The following is a 22,007-nucleotide window of genomic DNA, read 5'->3' as shown; positions in this document are numbered from 1 at the left end:
TGAGAAAGGGATACATATATATATATATATATATATATATAAGTATGTGTATATACGTAATATATATGTGTAAATATGTGATCTGTGCACTAAGGAATATCTCTGGAAGAATACTTGATTACATTACTTGCCTACAGGAAGAGGAACTTGTGGCTGAGGGAGAGAAACGGCAGGGGTAGGATGAGATTTGGGGGGGAGGAAACTTCTGTTGGGATTTTGTATTATGTTGATGTAGCAGCTATCCAAAACCATTACTCAAATTAAAAAAAAATGAATAAAGTTCTTTGGAAAAGAAAGAAGATGTACATTGATTCTGACTATAAGAAATCTGGCATGGCTTCCTAAACAAGGTAACATCTGAGTTGATTTTATTACAAAGATCATTTTTTTATAAAGTTATTTGAGAAAATGGTATGCTTTTCTGCAACATGGCAAGAAAAAGACCTTTTCAGGAAATAAGAGAGGTTTTATTTTTTGTAGTTGAAGTAAACACCATCAGTCAGAGCTTTAAGTTACCACTCTATGCTGACATGTGGATATTAAGAACTAATTATAGGTTGTTTAATTATCTATGGTAAAGGAAAACTAACAGTGGTTAACGGTTTAGGAGATGTTCAGTAGGAACACAGAAGATAGGCCTACAGAAATTGATTAGTGTTATTATGCACCACAAAAGGCAGTGCACAATACCACTACATTATTTATTACAAGTGGAAAAATATGTTGTAGGGTAATAGGCCTTCTCTGATTGTAAACAATGCAAAGCTCTAGCTATAACGATAAAAGCATTTGGAGGGATTTGATATGAAAAAGATGCTTTGATCATTCTTTTTATTTCCTTGCCTATACATTAATTTTGGTGATTTATCCAACTAATTTTAAATAACTTAGGAAGTTGCATTTTACCCATTCAACTTCAGATCATTTTTTCTTGTGTTTTCTTAAGCACTTCAATTCCAGTGTATTTTATCCAATAGTACCTTTTTGACAGAAATTAACTTCTGACTTTTTTTTTTTAATTCTTCAATGTTTATGGCATTATTTTTATTTTTTATTCTTCCTTATAATTCCCTATTATAAACCCTTTCTCAAATCATATTTCTTTCTTTGAGTTCTATCCAACTACCCTGGTGTGTTTACAACACAACATAAGGAGATCTCAGTGCAATATAACAGAAGCCAGTATGAAACAGAGGTTACTGGAAAAAGCACACTGGAAAAAGTTTCATTGTCTCGCCTATTCAATTTTTATTTATATTGTTTTAATTTGCCTTTATAGCATATCACAATACTGTCTTTTGTGGGGGGGCAGCAAGGGTATGATGATAAATGATAGCATTTTATATATCCAAATATAGTACTGACGCCTATCCTCTATGAGCGGAAATCTCAGTTTTTCAAAATTATACTTGTGAACTTAAATTCCACTTTTTAAATTTATGAATATGGGATGGAATCTTGCCCACCACCCCTTCCTCCACACCCCTCTGCAACTTTATAGCCCTCTGGCTGACATTTTCACAAAAGACAGATTTTCTAACCAAGATGGCAATCCCTCTGAATTGGAATGCTCTCTGGACATCTCACCACTATGGCCTCGCTTCCTGATACTCAATTGATTCGTGCCTGAGTTTGCAGTGCCCTTTGGCATTACAACTAGTGTTCCCTACCTAAAATATCCCTGTCAACCTCCAGTAAACTTGTTTATAAACTGTCAAACCCATTACAATTAAGCAATCTGAAAAGACTGTGGCACATAAAAAATTAAGAGCTGGCAAAATTATGTTTGCATGTATTTTTCTTCACTTTTCAGGTTTGGATCTTGTATGCTTAGCTACCTAGATATCTCATACCTCCTTCTAAGGCTCTAGGCTTCCACTTCAGGTACACCTGCTGGATGTATGATAAAGTTTTTGATGTTACAAGTGAATGTGCTGGTCAGCCTGAGCTCCACCAGGTTTTAATAGCAAATAGTATGTATTATCGTATAACCAAGGAATTACGCTTTATTTTTTAAAAATTTTAATAAACTGTTGAAACACCAAATATAGTAGCTAACTAATCATTAATTTGTATGAATTTGAAAAAGATCATACTTGATCTCTACTTTGGTTGCCCATTCACATGATATGAGAGGTGTGTTCCACTTGGATATTAGTAAAGAAAGTTGAGTTTCTGCATTAATTATATTAGCATATACTAACCATAAATGTGAAGTAAATGCTTTTTCATAAAATGAATTTTTAGTTCCTTAAAAAGTTTACTCGTTCATGACCATTAATTCCACGCAGTTTAATTATACAAACCATATAACTTGAAAATATTTTGAAATAGATTTTGGTTTCCAAATGTAACCTTGACAGAATCTCTTAATACAGTAAGAAAATTTGGAAATATTCCAGTCATGGGTTCTGGGTTGGACTAAGGACGCAACAAGGTTGTTCTGGGATACCTATGATAAAGGCAGAGCAATTCCAGCCTAGGATAATAGCCAATTCTTGAACCACCCAATATAATGCATCTAAGAAATAGTGTTCCTTGAAGAGTGAAATTTTTTTTTTCAAGTATACTTGATAAGAGGGAGCATGGGATTTATTCATTTGGATCTATTATGAACATTGGACCAATGCTTAGGTGAAAAGCTTCCTTCTGTGAAAAAGACAACTGGAGATTGTTCCTGTTAGAAATTCATAGCAACTGCAAGTTTATTATATGTAGAAAAAATCAAGTATGTGCTAACCTAAGGAGAACTAGATTTCAACAAACAAGTAGTTATAGATGATGATGTAAATATAACTATAACTTTAATTACTGAATTTGCTAAAGATTTTCCCAAGAAAGAGTCAGGTTCCCATAGAAGTTTATTGCTAAGAAAATATGGTACATATTATGATTCTCAAAAACATTATAAAGGACATGAACCCTGAATCTCTGCACATGAATTTTTTATAACTTGTTATTTTAAAAAATTTTTTTAACTTCACCATTTAACACCTTTTCAACTCTTTGCTCCTGACTCTACTTAAACATTAAGAATCTATGAATAAATACTTCAACAAGGAACCTTCTTTCTGTCATCAAACTGAATTCAAATTTACAGATAAGGCTGAAATAAATCATGTGACTAAACTCTCTTAAGTATATCTACAATATAAGTATTTATTAGTAATATGAATATCTTAATTAGTAATGGCTCTAGATTAAAGTTCGTTGTTCAGGAGCTGGCCATGAAGGAGTTAGAGATAATCAAGTTTCATTGCCTAAGCTACGTTATTCAACTCATAATTTTTCAAAATTTTCACTTTACCTTTGGTGTTTGTAACCACTGAAGTAGACAGCTTTTTTCTCCATCTTTAGGCTATTTCTTGACTTTAAGATGTACTCTCTCCAATGGATTAAATGATTTAAGATTTGTCTTTCTCATATTGTTTTGGTACTTGTCCTTTCTTTTCTGGAAAATCTAAATCTATCTATCTTTATGTATATATATGTTTACATCCTCTTCCCAATTACTGATTTTGTTATTTGAAGTGCCTGCTGATTTTCATCTCTAAATATGCAGTCCCTTTATTAGTATTTGGAAAGAAAATTTGAAACATATTTTATGACCAAAAAAATAACCATCTTCTGAACCATTTTAAATGTCATATGTTACCTAAAAACTGCAATACTTGTTCCAAATAACAGCCCTCTAATACTATCCAATACAGTAGGTATGATCACTATGTAACGTATCTTTTAAAATATACTTTATTAACGATCATGCAAAAATAAAATCTTTATCAAATAAAGAAATACACTTATATGTAAAGAAAACCATTTAGGTATATAAAGTTTAGCTTGAGGGATTCTTCACAGCTATCAGTTATAAAAAATATTAAAATTGTGGCTCTCTCATAAAGCCATATGTTCTATGGCTTATCTACAGTTAGTTTACTAACCTGCTTCAAGGAATACCTTCTGATGCTATTGTATTAAGTATTAGGTTATGATAACCCAACATACTGCAAAAAGCTGCTTTTCAGAGAAATTGTTCATACAGAAGAGAAATGAAACAAGTCTCAAATAGATATTAATGTGAGAATCATCCTCAAATACAAATTTATCATAAAAAATGAACTGGAATTTAAGTTATATCTGTCAGCGACAAATGTATTTTTTACAATGTTAGGTTCATAAAAGCAAGTTCACAGTTTGAAAGATACTGAATTTGGAAACTAAATAAAATAAGTTAGGCCAGAAAAGAAATCAGGGTATTCCAAGAAATGAAACAAAACTAGTTTTCTTCTAACAACTCCTCTGAGAAAGCATGTTTCTAAAAACAGTCCTTAAAAAATTTTCAAACAAAACAAAAAGTTTATTTTACCTTTGCTTTTGTTTGCTGCCCGTCCTTTAGTCACCTGATGCACAGCAGAGGTTCAGTGGCAAAAGGATGCCCTATGGCTGTTCATAGAAACATGTCATTACAGAGGTGACTCAGTCCTCCAAGTTAAACTGGAGGCTGGCATTACATCTCTTTATAACCAAAGTCAGACTCTCTTAAAAGCACATTGGTATAAGTGACCATTGTTTCTGAAAATACCCAATTTAAATTCACTGACTTAAGAAGGAAGAAAGAAAACTTTGATTGAGACTTTAGTTGGAAAGTAGAGGTAAAAATACCCGTACATTGGAAAGATTTCCTAGGATGTGCGATCCTTGATGATAATGGAATAATTAACTCTTAGTGGGGTTTTAGTCATCATCCTGAGTAAATACACTAATCTACTAGAACCACTGGTTCAAGATGATAAATTGAGGTCATGTATTTACTGTGTCATCTGCAGTACATGTCCTTAGAAAAAGTACAGTATAAAGCTGAAAACAAGAAGAGGTGACATGACTCAAAGATTGAAAATAGATTGAATTGAATCAGAAATTTTTAACAGTAGAAATTTACTTTAGAGGTATGAACTGTCCCTTCCACTGGAGAAAAAAACCTTAGGTGCAGAGACAACAGCTCCAAAAAACGCAAGTGCATGTGGGAACCAATTATCTGAGCAATCAGTTAAAATATTGACTCCAGTATAGCAGAGCCAGTCAGACCGTTCAACTTCCCAGAGTATGGAGCACAACAGATAAGAGAGCCATGTGACCCCAGGACATTGAAATATAGAGAAAGACCTTCCCAGGTAGGGTTCAGAGTGTCTGTGGGACCCAATACAAGAGCAGTGCTGAACTGGGTATAGCTGGGTCTCCCCAGTGGGCACAGAGGGCACAAAAAGGCTGCTCAGCCCTCAAGGGAATTACACTCCTCTTCCAAGGTAATTTTCTCCTTACTTTGATGATTGTGAGGGTTCCTACCAACCTGCCAGTTTTCTGCTCACATGCCCCAGATGGAATCTTACTTGTCAGCGTGCCTCAGCCCCTTTCACAGTCTACAGCCCATTCTCTCACTCAACATATAATAGTCCTGTTGAGTAAATATACCCAAACAAAGGCAGGGGGTTGGCAGGGGTTGGGGGATCCCTATGACGGTTTGCAATCACTCTGTTCCCTCATAAATATAAATGGATAGCCAAGGATCACATACACACACAAGAAAAGAATTCTTTGGAATTAAAAATATGAGTGTCAGAATATTGTGAAGACTAAACTAGCATTCCAGAAGAAAAAGTGGGCAAATCCATAATACAAAACAAAAAAGACAAAGGCTTAGAATACATGAAAGAAAAGCAACACTGAGTATAGATCTAGAAGTGCTAAGATCCATCTAATAGTAATATCTTAAATGAACAGAGAGAATGAAAAATAATGAAAGAAAATTATCCTGAGCTGGAGATGAGAGTTTAAATTAGGAGAGAAAGCTAGAAGGCTTTGTAAAGAATATCTCCAAGATACAAATAAACACAATGACATGAATTTACTAAGGACCAGAAAGTATGATTATGACATACTGCTACTGAGATGAAGACATACATTCTTTCTGATTTAAAAGTTAATGGTGTGGAACAATTACAAGACTGGAAAAAAGCAAGTATCTCATCACAAAGTTTGTGTCCAATAAAGGGTACTGTGATTTTTTTTAACAATTAATGGGAGGTAAGAAACAACACTGCCCTAGACAACAGACAAAGTATCATTATTAGGTAATTTGGGAGCGAGATGGGCACTCTCAGGGTTTCTAACAGGTATTACCTATCATCTTACAAGGTATGTTTCATTTACTAAAGTGGTTTGTAGTGTTTATAAGATATTTTGATTACAGTGTATCCTTTATTAATGTCTCTTGGAGAATTATCATAAACATAGTAATGGAGTTTAAATTTCGATCTTTTATTTAAGAAAAATAGAGATGTATGTGTTTGTCTTTGGATTAGACATAATTGATGAATTTTTATGAGACAGTTTACTAAGCATTATGCTCTGGAAACCCAGTTATGCAAGTCAAAATAAATAACAAAAATTCAATGTTTTTCATAACCTGTTTTTAACTTGAGCAGATTTTTTTTAACAAGCCAAAAATTTTGAAGTATCTGTTGTTAGAAATGTGGCATCCTTTGGTTTTAGTTTCTTTTGCTTGCTATTAAATTTAAGTGAAATAAAATATAACATTTTTTATTTAGAAAAAGTTAAATGATTATTTGTGGGGAATAGAATTGGGGGGGTCCTATTTTCTTCTATGTCTTTTCCATATGTTTTCCCTTTTTCTTTCATCTACCTTAATCCTTCTTCTTATGCCTTGACTATTTTGGAGGCACTGTTAGTTTAAACAGTGGAAAGCAGTGATGTGTATGCCATCCTTTATATATTCACTGATTAGTGGGTACAATTGACTATACCTCTCAATATCTCTGTATCTTATTTTCTTTATCTTCAAAATGGTGATAATATGTATTAATATTTGCCTTTGCCTGCCTTACTGGAATTCACTGCTTATCAAAACTCATATAATAATCGTTGAAAAACTTGTATCTGTAAGGATAGAAGGAGCTATTCTTTTTCACTTATCATGGCTTAGCACCAACTTTTTAACAGTTGTAAAAACATTTCTTGCTTGGGCACAAGAATCGAATTACTGTAATTGCAGCCTTGGTGCAGCAGGATATCAACAAAATAGGGGAACTTACTAATAGCCCCCAATTTAGCTTACTATATTTCACTGCCTCTTTAAAGTTACTTCTCCTGAAAATGAGTAAATAGACAAACAAATGAAGTTTGAATCTGAGTGTGATCTACCTATCAACGTTCTATATGCCTGGATAAAGTACCAAGAAAAGTCTAATATTTGGAAAGTTTCAGGCAGGAAAACATCTTCCCTAAACTAAGGAGGGAAACGGTATTTGAAATAGTATAATCTCTTTTGAATCTTTATGAAAGAAAATGATCTGGATTACAACTAGGTCAGATCAAGTCATCATATGAATTTTTCAAATGACTTGCCATGCATTCAAAACTCAAAGGCAATTGCTTAGATACAGTACACTTTAATAAACCAGCAAGTATCACATCAAAGAATTTCCTATATAAATTCCGTCTTATGGGACTCTAATAGGGCTTACCTTCTGATATTGATGATTGCCAAATGAATTTCTAAGAGCCCTAGTGATACTTTGGATAAAATTGAGCCCTACAGCATTCAGTATAGATTCCCTCTTGCCCCGTGACTTGGTATCCTGGGGTCACTTGTATCATGTAGGAATTCCCAGTCGTTGGAGCAGAAACAGCTATAACACAATGGTCGCCTTCTGTAGCTCCCATGTTATTGTACGTTCCATATCTCACATGACCTTATTACAAATTTCTCAATTTGCTATTAGCAGTCAGAGTCTCAAAACTATTGCAGCAACATCGAATCATAATAGATGCTCTTGTAGCTGTCCAATTTAAGTGTATATTTATTTTTTAAAAAAATAATAAAATGTAGATACATCTTACTTGACCCATTTTCTTCCAGAAATTTCTCTTAAATTATTTTTTTAAAGTTACCTTCACTCAAACTCTTAGTTCAAATAGAGTCAGTTAATGACCTGGCTCACTCTTCATCCTGCCTCAGCCACAGTGGCCTTCCTGAGGCCCTGAAACCCTCCAAACCTGCTCTCACTTAACGACTTTTGCATTTGCTCTTCCCTAATCCAAGAATGCTCTTCTCAGACACGTTTGTGATCTGCTCCTCCGGCCTTCAGGTCCTCTCATTAGGGAGCCACATTTCACGACCTTAGATGTAATTTCCAGTGCTCTCCCACACTCCCTAATCCCTTTACCCTGCTTTGTTACCCTCCACTGCACTTAGCACCATTTGATATAAATGTTATTTGTTTATTTATGATCGTTCATTTTCCCACAATAATTTAAGCTCCCCAAGGACAGAGACTTCGGTGCATTCACATCCTTATCCTTAGTGCCTCGCATGAGGTAAGCACCCAATAAATAATTGCTCTATCTAATGGCTCTATGGAGCCAATGAATACCCTTTATTTATTTATTTATTTTACTTTAAAGCCAACAGATATTTTAGAAGTAGACTGAAGTTAAAGAAAAAAAATCAGCATCTCCTACCCTTCAGTATTTCAAGGAAAAATTGACGTTGTCGTAAGGGGTAAAAAAAATCAACAGAATCACAGAGAAGGTCATGCTGAGAAAAACTGATAATTTAAAGTTAGCCATAGGAGCCTTATCCTTCCCTCTCAAGACATCCGAAGAATGTTGCTGGCAAGACTCTCCATGCCAGCCATGACAGCAGTGACACACAAACCCATCCTTCATGTCCTTTATTGTCTTCAGTTTATTGGCTGGAGAAATGATGGCTCTCAAGCTCTTACTTAGGACATATTTCTTACTGCGACTTTCAGGCATATGCAGATAGGAGGAGGATTCAGGTGCTTTTCGAACACATCTTCCAGTATTGTGACATAGACTTTGACTGCAGGGTTTGGCTGCAGTTGTCACGTTAACAGCATAATGGCCCAATGGCCCTTGAATAAATTTTTGCACAGACAAGCAGGTCTCCTGTAGGAAAAACAGAGATCTATTTAGATCACTTTCAAAATGTGATTCCATTATCCAGGTGGTATTTGTTAATACCTGACTTTTATATCTGGTAAGGCTGGGAAGAAAGAGTGCTTCAGTGATTAATCATTTAAATGATAGACTAAGCCCTTCTAAAGTCCCATAAGTGATGATCCATGCCTTTGATTAGGAATACGCCAACGAACCAATTTCATACCATTTTCAGGGGAAGATGATTCCACATTTTTCCACTAGAGACTATCCTTAAAGAGATATTTGTAGTAACACTTTACAAAGAAAATCATTAACGTGGGTTTTTTAAAAAAATTTAAATTTAATTGTGAAACAATTTTGACACTGATACTCCATCTATGTTAATATCAGGTCAGATTTTTCTAAGACTGCCAAGTTCTCCCATTCCTCTTCTTACCTCTGCAGAGATAACCGTCCTCCTGAAGTTGGGGGCAGGGCGTAGTCCTTGCATTCATGTCTTTATAACTTTACTACATATAAATGTAATTATGAACAATATGTAATATTATTTTGCGTTTTTTATTTTTTTATACTTTTCTTTTTTCTTTAATTAATTGTTTATTTTTGTCTGCGTTGGGTCTTCGCCATCGCGTGCGGGCTCCCCCCCGCTGTGACGAGCGGAGGCCACTGCTCACTGCAGTACGCGGGCCTCTCATTGTGGTGGCCTCTCTTGCTGCGGAGCACGGGCTCTAGGGCGCGCAGGCTTCAGTAGTTGTGACACGTGGGCCCAGTAGTTGTGGCTCACGGGCTCTAGAGCGCAGGCTCAGTAGTTGTGGCGCACGGGCTTAGTTGCTCCGCAGTATGTGCGATCCTCCCAGACCAGGGATCGAACCTGTGTCCCCTGCATTGGCAGGCGGATTCCCAACCACTGCACCACCAGGGAAGTCCCAGTGTGTTTTAAAATTTTTATATAAATTTATATTATTGGGGATATTTTATTACATACAACTTGCTTTTCAAACTACATTCTTGAGATTTTTTCCCCCATGTTCATACATGTAGCCTTTTTAAAAAAAAAATTTAGCTGTGATTCAGTTTCATGGTATAAATATATCATCCATTATTTATTCATCAGTTGGGTTGTAGGAGAGTCTATAAAAGATCATTATTTACAACCAAATGCCTGAGTCACTTGTATAGCATATAGAAAGTAAAGTTGTCTTCCCACAAGTCTACGGTTGGGTGCCATTGATGTGTCCACAATTTGGGGCTTTAACACTAGGACACATTTCCACCTATGGATGATCACAGTGTGCGGCTAGGATGGGCTAGCCTAATTGAAATGACATCATCAGCTAACCCAGAATAATCTGGCTAGAATCTTCATCAGTGCCTGCCTTGATCCATAAAGGAAGGACCATGGGAAAATCCTAGCAGATTCAATAAACATAAAGTGTGTTTTCAACTAGCGTGTCAGTTATTTTGCATAAAAAACTCCAATTAATTTAAAACAGTGGGATAGTTTCTCTGGGAGAAGAGGACCCGGAAATGTGAATCCATCTAATAAGGATTTAGGGGTTCAAATGCAAAGTCATAAGGCAGAATAAAGCACCTAATGGCAGGCAGTTGAACAAGGATCACTTGGGCAATTACAAGTTCTGAAAATCCTGTGGGTAATATTTTTGTTCAAGGCATATTCAGTCTAGGCCAGCCTCATACTATATTTAGGAACAAATGCCATTTTTAGTCAGGGCAAGACTCCTGATCTGAGGCATCTGAGGAGGTTTCTAGGACAGATGGAAAAAAAATAAAACCAGGAAACCATAGAATAAAAAAGAAAGGAAGAAAAAGAAAGAAAGTGGGGAGATGGAAGGGGGGAGGAAGGAAGGAAGGAAGGGAAAGAGAGAGAGAGAAAGAAAGAAAGTAAGGAAGGAAGGAAGGAAGAAAGAAAGAAGGAAAGGGGGAGGGAGGAGGGAGAAAAGAAAAGACTGGGGGGAGACTGTAATCACAGGTAAACCCAGTCAAGTTCAACTGCAGCATCCCCTGTTCTGTCCCAGCCCTCTTCCTTGAAATTCCTTCTTCACTCATCTTCCAGGATGTCACACTCTCCTGGTTTTTTCCTATCTTTTTCCTATATCACTGAATGCTCCTTCTTAATCTCCTTTACTAGCTCCTGCTCAACTTCCCTACGTCTTAACCCTGGAGTGCCCTAGGCTTAGTTCTTGGACCCTTTCTCTTCTCCAACTATACTCTCTCTGGATAAACTCATCCCATCTCACTGCCTTAAATAGAACTCCCAAATGTGTATTTCCCAGGCTTTATCCCTGACTGACTGTACACCCACCTGCCTGTTTGACATCTCCACCTGGATGTCTCACAAACAGTTCAACCTTAACCTACTCCAATCTGATCTCCTGATCCTCTTCCCAACCTGCAGCTCTGACAGCCTTCCCCATCTCAGCATATGCCAGCTCCCTCTTTCCAATGCCTCAGGAGCAAAAGCTTGGAGGTGCAAGTTGTATGGGTGTTGGGAGTGTCCCTAACCAAATCTCAAGGGCCCCTCATGCAAGAAGGAGCCAGACCCTACATGGCAGCCATGTGCGAAGGTCTTCAAGAGACAACAATAATTATAGATGTCACCAAATAAATAAAAATTACCTTGCCCAGCTGTCTCATCTCCACCCTAGTCTCCTTACCCATCCTTGAAGCAAATGAGCAATGAAATTGATGGTACTCCTCTTCCCCATAACTGAGACCCAGGCTTGGGGTGTGGGGAGGAGAAGCAAGAAGTTTTAACCTGGATAATAAAAACCACCACCTATATGGCACTTACCATGTGCCAGGTACTGTTTTAAGTGCTTTACATGTATGAATAATGTAATTCTCATAACAGCCCTATGAGATAGATACTATTATTCGCCCCATTTTACAGATAAAGAAATTGTAGAGATTTGCTCAAGGTCAAATGGCTAGTAGGTAACAAAATGTGAACACTGGAACCCAAGCAATTCAACCCCAGGCCTCCTGCTCTTACTAACCCCACCACGCTGACTCGTGCAATGCCGAACGAGAAAGATGTGGCTGTTTTTATATTTTATGAGACTGGATGTTTTAATACATGAAAATTGAACTATTTGTTAATACCTAGAAGTGAGGAAAAACTGTGGTTTCAGAATTTTCACTTAGGTAGTGTGACAGGCCACCAACTGAACATGTCCAAAGTCAGTTGTGGAAAAATAACAGAGTTATTCCATGTGAGCATTTCTATCAAGAGTAGATTGTTAATAAAAGTTTATATAAATATATTTTTCCTCCCATGAGCATTTCTATCATAGATAATCAGAAAATAAAGAATCACTTTTGGAGAATCCATCCTCCATGTGGATGAAAAAATATTTATTTTCAAAGTTTAGTATTCTTTCTTTGCCACATATATATTACATCATTTAATCTACCAAAATTCTGGCAAAGTAGGTTTTATTTCAGTCCTTTTTTTTAGATGGAGAAATGGAGTCTCAGAGAGGTTAGTTAACTTGTCCAAGATTACACCCCTAGAATGTAAAATTTGAATTCTCACTTAGGGTTGTCTGATTGGAAAACTTGTGCCCTTTCCACGTTACTACCAGCCACAGTGGCTGGTACAGAGTAAGTGCTCAATGTGAGTGCCTGTCCTCTTTGCGCTTTATTAAAGTCAAGTGAGTAGGTAATCTGCAACCGTTTGTCTCCAACCTGAAAAATTAAAAAAAAAAAATCAATATCTAGAAGACCTCCAAGATGCTGACGGAGTAATCACTGCTTACCTTTGAATCAGAATATTCATATCCTTCCCACAATATTATTCCTGCCGTCCCCAATGCTGCACTCTCACCAATTGTATGTACTAAGTCCTCCTAGAAAAGAGAAGGATCACAAGTGGTTTGTGCCAACCATATTTAGTCATTGACAATTCAGTAAGTCTCAATCCATCAACTGTGGTAAAGAGCGCATTGCTAATGTTATCTTTGTGTCTAAAACAAAGGACTATAGAGCAGAATTGGAAAGGGTAATTCTGCCTGGGATACTTACCTGATAAATATTTATGATGTTCCAGGCAATATTCTAGACACTAGGAATATAAAAATGAAATAGATTCCAGTTCCTGTTCTTGAGGGAGTACTTTAGTGTGATGATTGAGACAGACATATATAATTACAGCATAACAAATTAAATTACATATTAGCACCAACAAGATATATATAGATTAGAGGAAGTGCTTAATGCTGCATGGAAGAGTCTGGGAAGACTTCCTTCAAGAGGTGAACTTTGTTATAAAGCAGAAGCTAACACACCATTGTAAGGCAATTATACTTCAATAAAGATGTTTAAAAAAAAAAAAAAGAGGTGAAATTTTAGAAGGGTCTTTGGAAATTAGTATAAATTGATAAAATTGACTACAGAGAGCAGAGTTTTATATCCAGAAGGAAGAAAAATGGCAGAGGCTCATATGTACGAAAAAGCATGATCCATCCAGAGAAGTGCCAGTGACTCTTATGATAAAAAGCACAGGGGACTTGGGGAGAAGTAAAGGCATCTGAATCATTGTATATAAGTAGGATCCAAATACAAGTGTCTTTTATGCTATTTTATTTTATTACGGTATTTTAAAGTCCTAGTGTTTAACTACAAGAAAGTTTTAGTACTGGAAGGCCACACATTTGCAACTTTTTTTTAAAAATAAATTTACCTATTTTACTTACTTATTTTTGGCTGTGTTGGGTCTTCGTTGCCGCACCCAGGCTTTTTCTTGTTGTGGCGAGGGGGGGCTACTCTTCATTGTGGTACGTGAGTTTCTCATTGTGGTGGCTTCTCTTGTTGTGGAGCACAGGCTCTAGGTGTGTGGGCTTCAGTAGCTGTGGCGCAGGGGTTCAGTAGTTGTGGCTCATGGGCTCCAGAGTGCAGGCTCATTAGTTGTGGCCCATTGGCTTAGTTGCTCCTCAGCATGTGGGATCTTCCTGGACCAGGGATGGAACCCATGTCCCCTGCATTGGCAGGTGGATTCTTAACCACTGTGCCACCCGGGAAGTCCCCATTTGCAACTCTGATAGGTATTTTTGGCTGTCACAAAAAATCATATTGGAGGGGGATATCAAGATGGCAGGCAGGGACCCCCAAATAGGAGATGATGGAAACTGTTCAGTGAGAAATGATGAGGGCCTCAACAAAGGCAAGGTCAGTCCTTGTAAAGCAGAGGGGACAGACTGAACAGTTATTTGGAAATTAAGATGGGTAAGTTTTAGTTACCTACTGGGTAACAGAAAGAGAAGGGAGGCATCCAAGTGACTCTCAAGTTGGGTGACTAAGTAGATTATAATTCACCAAGATGAGAAACAGAGGAGGTTACATTCATGATTATAGAACAAGAGTAAAGAAGCAGGAAATAGGGAGAGATGAAAGACAGAGGGAATGATTGACGGACCATCTGCATTCTTTCCTTCCCTACAAGGAGTGGAGAATCAGAGATCCAGTAGAAGGGCAAAGTGTTCAAAAGCCAGAATGAGAAAGTGCCCATGCTACAGCAAAGCTCCTCTGCATTGTATGAAGTCTCTTCTAACACTAGTACTTGTGTTTCACAATTTGTCTAAGTAATGAAACAAGAAAGAAAATCATTCTTCCATTATACTAACTAGTATTGTGTTCATTAAATGAAAATCAAGTCTCTCAGTTAAATTGAGACACTGGAAAGAAAATATTCAGCAGAGTTGGTTTTAAGTGATTTCGTAATTATAATATGAAGAACATAATGATAACATAATAAATGTTATTTAGACAATAAATGAGAAAGATCCATACCGTTTGTTGATACGTGAAACATGGAAAGCAACAAGATAGTATTAAAACACTTCAATATACTATTACTCAGGTAATTCTAGAGTTTTAGTTTTCTGGAGTACAGCTCATTTATTTAGCCCATAATTTACTTCCAAAATCAAAAAGTACCAAAAAATGGGAAAGTTATGAAAAAGACTTTCGTTAAAATATGGCTCATCTCATTCTCTCATTTTCTATCAAGACAAACTATCTGCATGGATTATTATTATTTTCTACTCAATATTATTAATAACATATTTTATCTGACACACTGTAGGAACTCAATATTTTTTGAATGAATAAATATAACCTAGTCTTTTTCCCAAAAGGATTTGAGAAAGTGACATGATTTGAGAGATCTGTTACTTGAGGAATAACTTATTGAGAAGACTTTGGTAGGCATGACTGATGTCTTCAAATACCTGGAGAACTGACTTTTGAAATAAGGATTTGATTTACTCTGTGTTGCACGAGAAGTTAGAATTAGAACTAGTAGTGGTATGAAGTTATCCAGAGGCACAGTAGACTCAACATACTCAACATACTCAAGAACTTTCCAGGGATTAATACTGTCCCCATAGGGCAGTTTTCCTTCTGGAATAAGGAGAGCCCCATCAAAAAGTGCTAAAGCAGGTAAGAAAAGATCCATGTCTGAGTGAGAGGCGGGTTAGAGACCTCTGAGATCCTCTAACTTTTTGTCATGGTGCTATGTTTCTTTTCCTCCTAAACTTATTGAATGAACATTTCATTTTGAATAATACTGAGTAATCCTGAAAGGATGGAAACATCAAGTCTAATCAACAGTGTTTGGGTCAATAGATTTTATTGTAAAATATTTGAGGAAGAATTGATACTGCATTTAAGTGTCCTTATCTCAAACGTAAGTGGTTTAAGAAGGTGATCTGTGTGTTATCTATCCAACAGCCCTGCTTCTCTTTTGGGTACTAGAATAACAGAATTGTGAGTTTACAGGTATGGATGGAGATTTAAGGGTTTTCTCATCTAGCCACACATCCAATGATTGAATCCCTATAATAATGTCCTAAGTGACAATCTAACTAAAGCTTGAACACTTCCAAGTGTCTACAAACTCATTATCTTCCAAAACAGCTCATTCCCACATCTTTGTCCTTCTTACCTTGTGTTAAGTCTAAGAACAATATCTATCTATTTATATAAACCACTTTTAGTGCCTTGACACTCACCACTAGATCACAATGTAGACTCACAAAGATAGAATCAACAGGATCTATATTTTTCAAGTAACCTAATTAAAACTTAAAAATGCAATATATTGAAAATATACTCGGTTAATAATTTACCCAAGCTCTACTTTGTATATTTTTGATTTGGAAAATTGCTGCTACTCTTTCATATTAAGAGCTTCTTTAACATGAAATTTCTCCCTGGTCAAAATTAATCTATGTTACATGATTTAACTTAAGCTTAACAACTGTTCTGCAGGAAACCCTTTTAAATGCTAAGCTGGTAGGAATCATCATCTAAAAACTCTAAGTAAACATCTGTCAGTGACACTTTTTCAGAATTGGCTTGACAGTTGAAGGAATATATAGCTTTCATAATAGAATAGCGTTCTATTTTTAAGGGGAAATAAACATCCTAAAACATTTTTTCCCTAAACTTTATAGCGTTATTCTACTAAATTTCCATTTTTTATGTGTGACTTATTTCTTCTTACCTGTGACAAAGCTTCAATATTATGCAAATAAAATGGTCTGGAAAAAATAAAAACTGGTAAAACATAGTCATGTCTAGCCATTTCAGCAATTCTCATTGCTTCTCTAACTTGATAATGGACAAATTTCAAAGCTTTTAAACTTGACTTCAATATTTTATCCAAATATATGGAACTATAAAGTGCTCTGCTTTTTTCCCATAGCCACTGGAGTTGGTCATTGCAGAAAATTTCATCGCTTGGGCATTTACCTGTGTAGGTCTGTGGATTTATCCTATAATCCACATTTTAGTCTCATTTCTAAAGCCAGTGTGAGAGTAGCATTCATAATACTCCTTCCAGCAGTTTCAAATTCCTCTTGGGCAACTGTTTTCACTGTCATTTCTGACCAATCAGGATGGTGGTTTCTGGTAAAGGCTAAGGAGTAGTGTTTTTACATTATTTTATTGCCCCAGTTTCTGTCCCATTGTGGCTTCCAGATTTCCCAGTCAATGACAACAAGACCTTCTGACCTCCATCAAGGGACAACTTTTGCAGTGTCATCAGTGGTCTTCCTAAGGTGTTTGGAAAGGCTCATAATCTGTGGTATCCCTCCATTAAAGGATTTTCCCTCTGGAGAGAAATTAGGATAATGAATATCCTAATTCATTTGGATAAAGTATGGCAATTGTTGATCCACTCTGAGTCTCTAAAGGATTTGATATAATATTAAATAATTGAGGGTTCAGATCCACATTGAAGAAATGCTGACACTGCATTGTTGGGGCAGCCCAGAAAATGTTGAAAGGTCATTTCTTTTTAATTAATTAATTAATTTATTTATTTTTCTCTGTGTTTGGTCTTCATTGCTGCACGCAGGCTTTCTCTATTTGCGGCGAGCAGGGGCTACTCTTCGTTGCGGTGCGCAGGCTTCTCATTTCTGTGGCTTCTCTTGTTGCGGAGCACGGGCTCTAGGCGCGCGGGCTTCAGTAGTTGTGGCACGCGGGCTCAGTAGTTCTGGCTCGCGAGCTCTAGAGCACAGGCTCAGTAGTTGTGGCGTACGGGCCTACCTGCTCCGCGGCATGTGGGATCTTCCCAGACCAGGGCTCAAACCCGTGTCCCCTGCACTGGCAGGCGGATTCTTAACCACTGCGCCACCAGGGAAGTCCGAAAAGGTCATTTCGTGATCACTGGAGGCATTGCTGGCTTGAGGGCTGAATGAGTGAACCCTATCTAGAGCAGCAGCACTCCTAACCATGCCACCCATGGGTTACACATGGCTCATAGTTTTCACCATCACAGCAGTCTCCTTAAAAATAAGAAGAGGAAGATAAATTATATGTGACAGAGTTAAATGTTCCTTTAGTTTTATGTTACACAATGAATAGCAGATCAAGTAAACTCATGGTAGTGTTTAAGCTGAATTTATACTTTTATCTTAACAGGGAAGAAAAAATGAGGTTTTTTTCTTTAAACTGGAAAAGTGAAAATAAATCCAGTGAATAAAAACCAAAGTAAAAATTTTCACCCAAATCTTGAGCTATGCAAACTCTCTCTGCTAGCTCTTCTGGTTTTAATTTCCTATAATTCTGACTACATTAACCATTTGGCATTTTATCAAAAATTAAACAGAACAAAAAGAAATATCAAATGGTACTAACAGTAAGTAATACCTGGCTTGCTATTTGAAATGCACTGGCCTCAAAAGTGTATTTGTTCATTTGTTGGTTTGTTTGATTTTTAAAACAAAGCAATTACCTTTGGAATTAGTACAGGCTAAAATAGAAAACAGGTAGAAATGGCATTTATGTGCTGTTGATTATGGATTTTGGTGCTATCTTCTCTTGGGTACATAAATAAACCTAAAAACCAACTAATAGTTTAAATCCATGGTTTTCCCATGAAGAAATTGGACTGTATTTTTACCAAGCAATTCCCAAATGAAACTTGACTAAGTCCCTTCCAAATAGACAGTTGAGCCAAAAACTGCCAAAGAATCTTCCCCAACAAGGACTAATAATTATGCATTCCAGCCAGTGAGATCTCACCATGGAAGTGTTACCTAAATGCAAGTCCGTGTGCCGGACACACAGTGAGGCCAAACAATACCAAAACGTCAGAGTCTGGAACAGAGAAAGGTTTACTGCAGGGCCATGAAGGAGATGGGTGGCTCATGCCTTAAAAAACCCCAAATTCCCTGAAAGCTTTCAGCAAAGCCCTTTTATCGGAAAGGTGAGGGAGGGGCGTGGTTGGTTGTTGCAAACTTCTTGGTGTCAGATCCTTTGTTCTTGAGGTCAGGTCAAAGTCAGGTAAGGCTAGTCCTGTAAATCTCCACCAAACAAATGTTACTCTCCGTTCTGACAAGAAAGGGGAAGGTCCCAAGGCAACCGGCGTGTTCGTCCAGCACCCAGTCTGGGTCCTCCCGCCAGTGCCCAGGCCCAGCTGAAGAGGCAGATCTCAGTTGGTGGCTCCCTCAGGGCCAGGTCCCCAGACCCTGCCCAGCTGTCACCGCTGAGGGAGCCAGGCACCCAGGACCCAACTGGCCTTCAGGCTCTTCAGGCCGCCTAAACGGTGGGGGCCAGGTCCCCCAGACTGTGTCCCATGCAGACTGCCGCTGCCATTAGGTCGCAGAGGCAGGGACTGGGGGGAGGTTCGCTGCCGCCTCAGGGCCTGGGCCCGGCCAGTGGGCAGTCCTGGCGAGGGCTCTGGAGCCCTGCGGGACACACTCCCAGCCTGTTCCCTGGGGCCCCCCCGCCCCCAGCCCGAGGCCCGCCAGCCCGAGGCCGGGTGAGCTGGAGGGCCCCGGGGAAAAGGCCGGGATCCCTCACTCTCCACCTGACGACCACCACTCTGCAGACTCTTGGCTCAGTGCCCCTCTAACGGTCGCTCCTTGAGAGTTGATCGCTTGGTGCGGGTTGAGGGGGGGGGGGTGGGGCGGTCCACTGCAGTGCCGACCAATGGCTGAGCAGGACTTCTAACCCGCTCTAATCTTCCCGCGTTAATGGTTTCCCGGTAACTGTTGCCTGGTAACGGAGTGCGGGCGGCGGGGCGGTGTGGGGCGCGGTAACAGCCCACAGCAATGGCCGAGGGCTAAGGGCTGCGCACTGCAGCGCTTTATTACGGTATTACATTAAACTTTTCAGAGACAAAGATGCTAAAAATCCAAAACATTGTGCTTTAGTAAAATCCAGTTAAACGTTTCCTTTTCTAAAGGATTTTAATCACGTTTTCTATTTGTATAGAAGTTACACCCTCTATCTTTTACAGTAGCCTATGGAAAACTTATTACTGACTTATCTTGGTCCCCAGTATGAATTTTATTATAAACTTCTACCACGGTAAAAAATTATGCTTTGTGAATTGTACGAATTTTTAAATATAATTAATTCTTTCCTCATGGTGCTTAGATTTATTCCATTTTCTAGTCATTTTTATTATTCAGAATATAAAACTAGATTTAAATTTTCTGAGTCATAACATATATACAACAAATCTTTATTGAGTATCTGATGTGATTCAGGCAATGAGCCAGGTCTAGGGATACAGTGGTGAAACCAACATAATTCTACACATTGCAAAGAGTTACAGATACCTAAATGTAAGATGCAAAACTGTAAAACCCCTAGAAGATAACATAGGAGAAAATCTATATGATCTTGAGCATGGCAATGACTTTTTAGATACAACAACAAAGACACAATTCATGAAAGATTTGATCAGCTGGACTTTGGGAAAATTAAAGACTTCTACTCTGTGAAAGATGATATCAAGAGAATGAAAAGACAAGCTGAAGACTGGGAGAAAATATTTGCAAAAAACATATCTGATAAAAGATTATTAGCCAAAATCTACCAAAAACTCTTAAAACTCAACAACCTGATTTTAAAAGGGAAAAGGTCTGAATAGACACCTCCCTAAAGAAGATATGCAAGATGCAACAGCTAATTTGGAAGACAGTTTGCCAGTTTTTTACAATGCTAAATATACTCTTACAATTCGATAGAGAAATTTTGCTCCTTGGTATTTACCCAAATTACTTAAAAACTTATGTCCACACAAAAATCTGCACAAGGATGCAGCTTTAATCATAATTGCCAAAGGTTGGAAGCCACTAAGATGCCCTTCAATAGGTGAATGGATGAGTAAACTGTGGTACATTCCAGACAATGACATATAATTCAGCCTTGAAAATAAGTGTGCTATCAAGCCATGAAAGTACATGGAGGAAACTGAAGTGCATATTACTAAGTGAAAGAAACCAACCTGAAAAGTTTTCTCAGTATATTATGACACTCTGGAAAAGGCAACGGAGACGGTAAAAAAATCAGTGGCTTCCAGGCGTTAGGAGGGAGGAAGGGATAAGCAGGAAAAGCACAGAGGACTTTTAGGGCAGTGAAACTATTCTATATGATACGATAATCGTGGATTCATGTCATTATGCATTTTTCAAAACCCGTAGAAAGTACAACATCAAGAGTTAACCCTAATGTAGACTGTAGACTTTGGGTGAGGATGATGCATCACTCTACGTTCATCGACTGTAATGTACCGTTCTGATGCGGGATACTGACAGCGGGGGCGACTGTGCATGTGTGGAGACAGGGGGTGTAGGAAAACTCTGTACTTTCTGCTCAGTTTTGTTGTGAACTTAAAAATTCTTTTAAAAATAAAATCGGTTTAAATGGGAAAACAGTATTGGCAAAATTGTGCTCATGGGAGCTATATTTGCAATAGAGAAAAGCTAGAAACAACATACATATGTGATCAATTAGGAGTTTGTTACATATATTATGAAATATATTATGTAGTTCCATTAAATAGCATGAAGTATTTCCCAGTTTCTCATTGTCTTTTAACTTTTTCTCGTTTTGCCATGAAACCCCTCGTAAGACGAAAGTCAGGTTTAAAGACTCAATTATAGATTGATACTTCTCAAGTAAACACTTCCTGCTTCTCCCTGAAGCCACTCCATCCCCTCTTCCACCCTGAAGGAGCCAGCAGCAGCCTAGTATTTGGAAGAAAGACAATGGAGAAGAAGCAAAACATACCTCCCTTCTCTCATGACAGATATGTTCCCAAAGGATTTAAGCCAAAGAAAAAAGAAAAATATTAACTTTTTTTTTTATTAAACTTTGAATTTAACTCTATAACAAGTGACCAAAGTGCTAAAATCTGGTCATTGCAACTAGGGATCTGTGGATGACGCACCTCTGAGAGGTTTGGCCTGATGTTCAGTTTAAACTGATGCCATATGCTTCAGTAAATTGGGGTTGTCCAATAAGTAGCTGATGGAAGGGCAATGGTCCCAAACAGTAATGAGCAGACACCTGCTCCTTCCCTGTCCAATGGGAGGTGACAGGTGAGAGAGAAAATAACCATCAATCAAGAGGGCTTCAGGGAAAAAAGTCCAGGAGGTAGACAGTGGAGATGATTGCACAACAATGTGAATATACTTAATATCACTGAACTGTACATTTGAAAAATCATTAAAATGGTAAGTTGATTGTATGTTTACTTTACCATA

General features: G+C 37.7%; 1 pseudogene; it reads right to left on the bottom strand.

Moving 5' to 3' along the window:
* Nucleotides 1-8,541: 8,541 nt before the first annotated feature.
* On the bottom strand, nt 8,542-17,761 carry LOC137768331 (hyaluronidase-3-like; annotated as a pseudogene).
* Nucleotides 17,762-22,007: the final 4,246 nt, after the last annotated feature.

The sequence above is a fragment of the Eschrichtius robustus genome, chromosome 8 (genome assembly GCF_028021215.1).
Source record: "Eschrichtius robustus isolate mEscRob2 chromosome 8, mEscRob2.pri, whole genome shotgun sequence".
NCBI lineage: Eukaryota > Metazoa > Chordata > Mammalia > Artiodactyla > Eschrichtiidae > Eschrichtius > Eschrichtius robustus.
The sequence above is the reverse complement of the archived record's forward strand: the minus strand, read 5'-3'. Positions and strand labels throughout refer to the sequence as shown.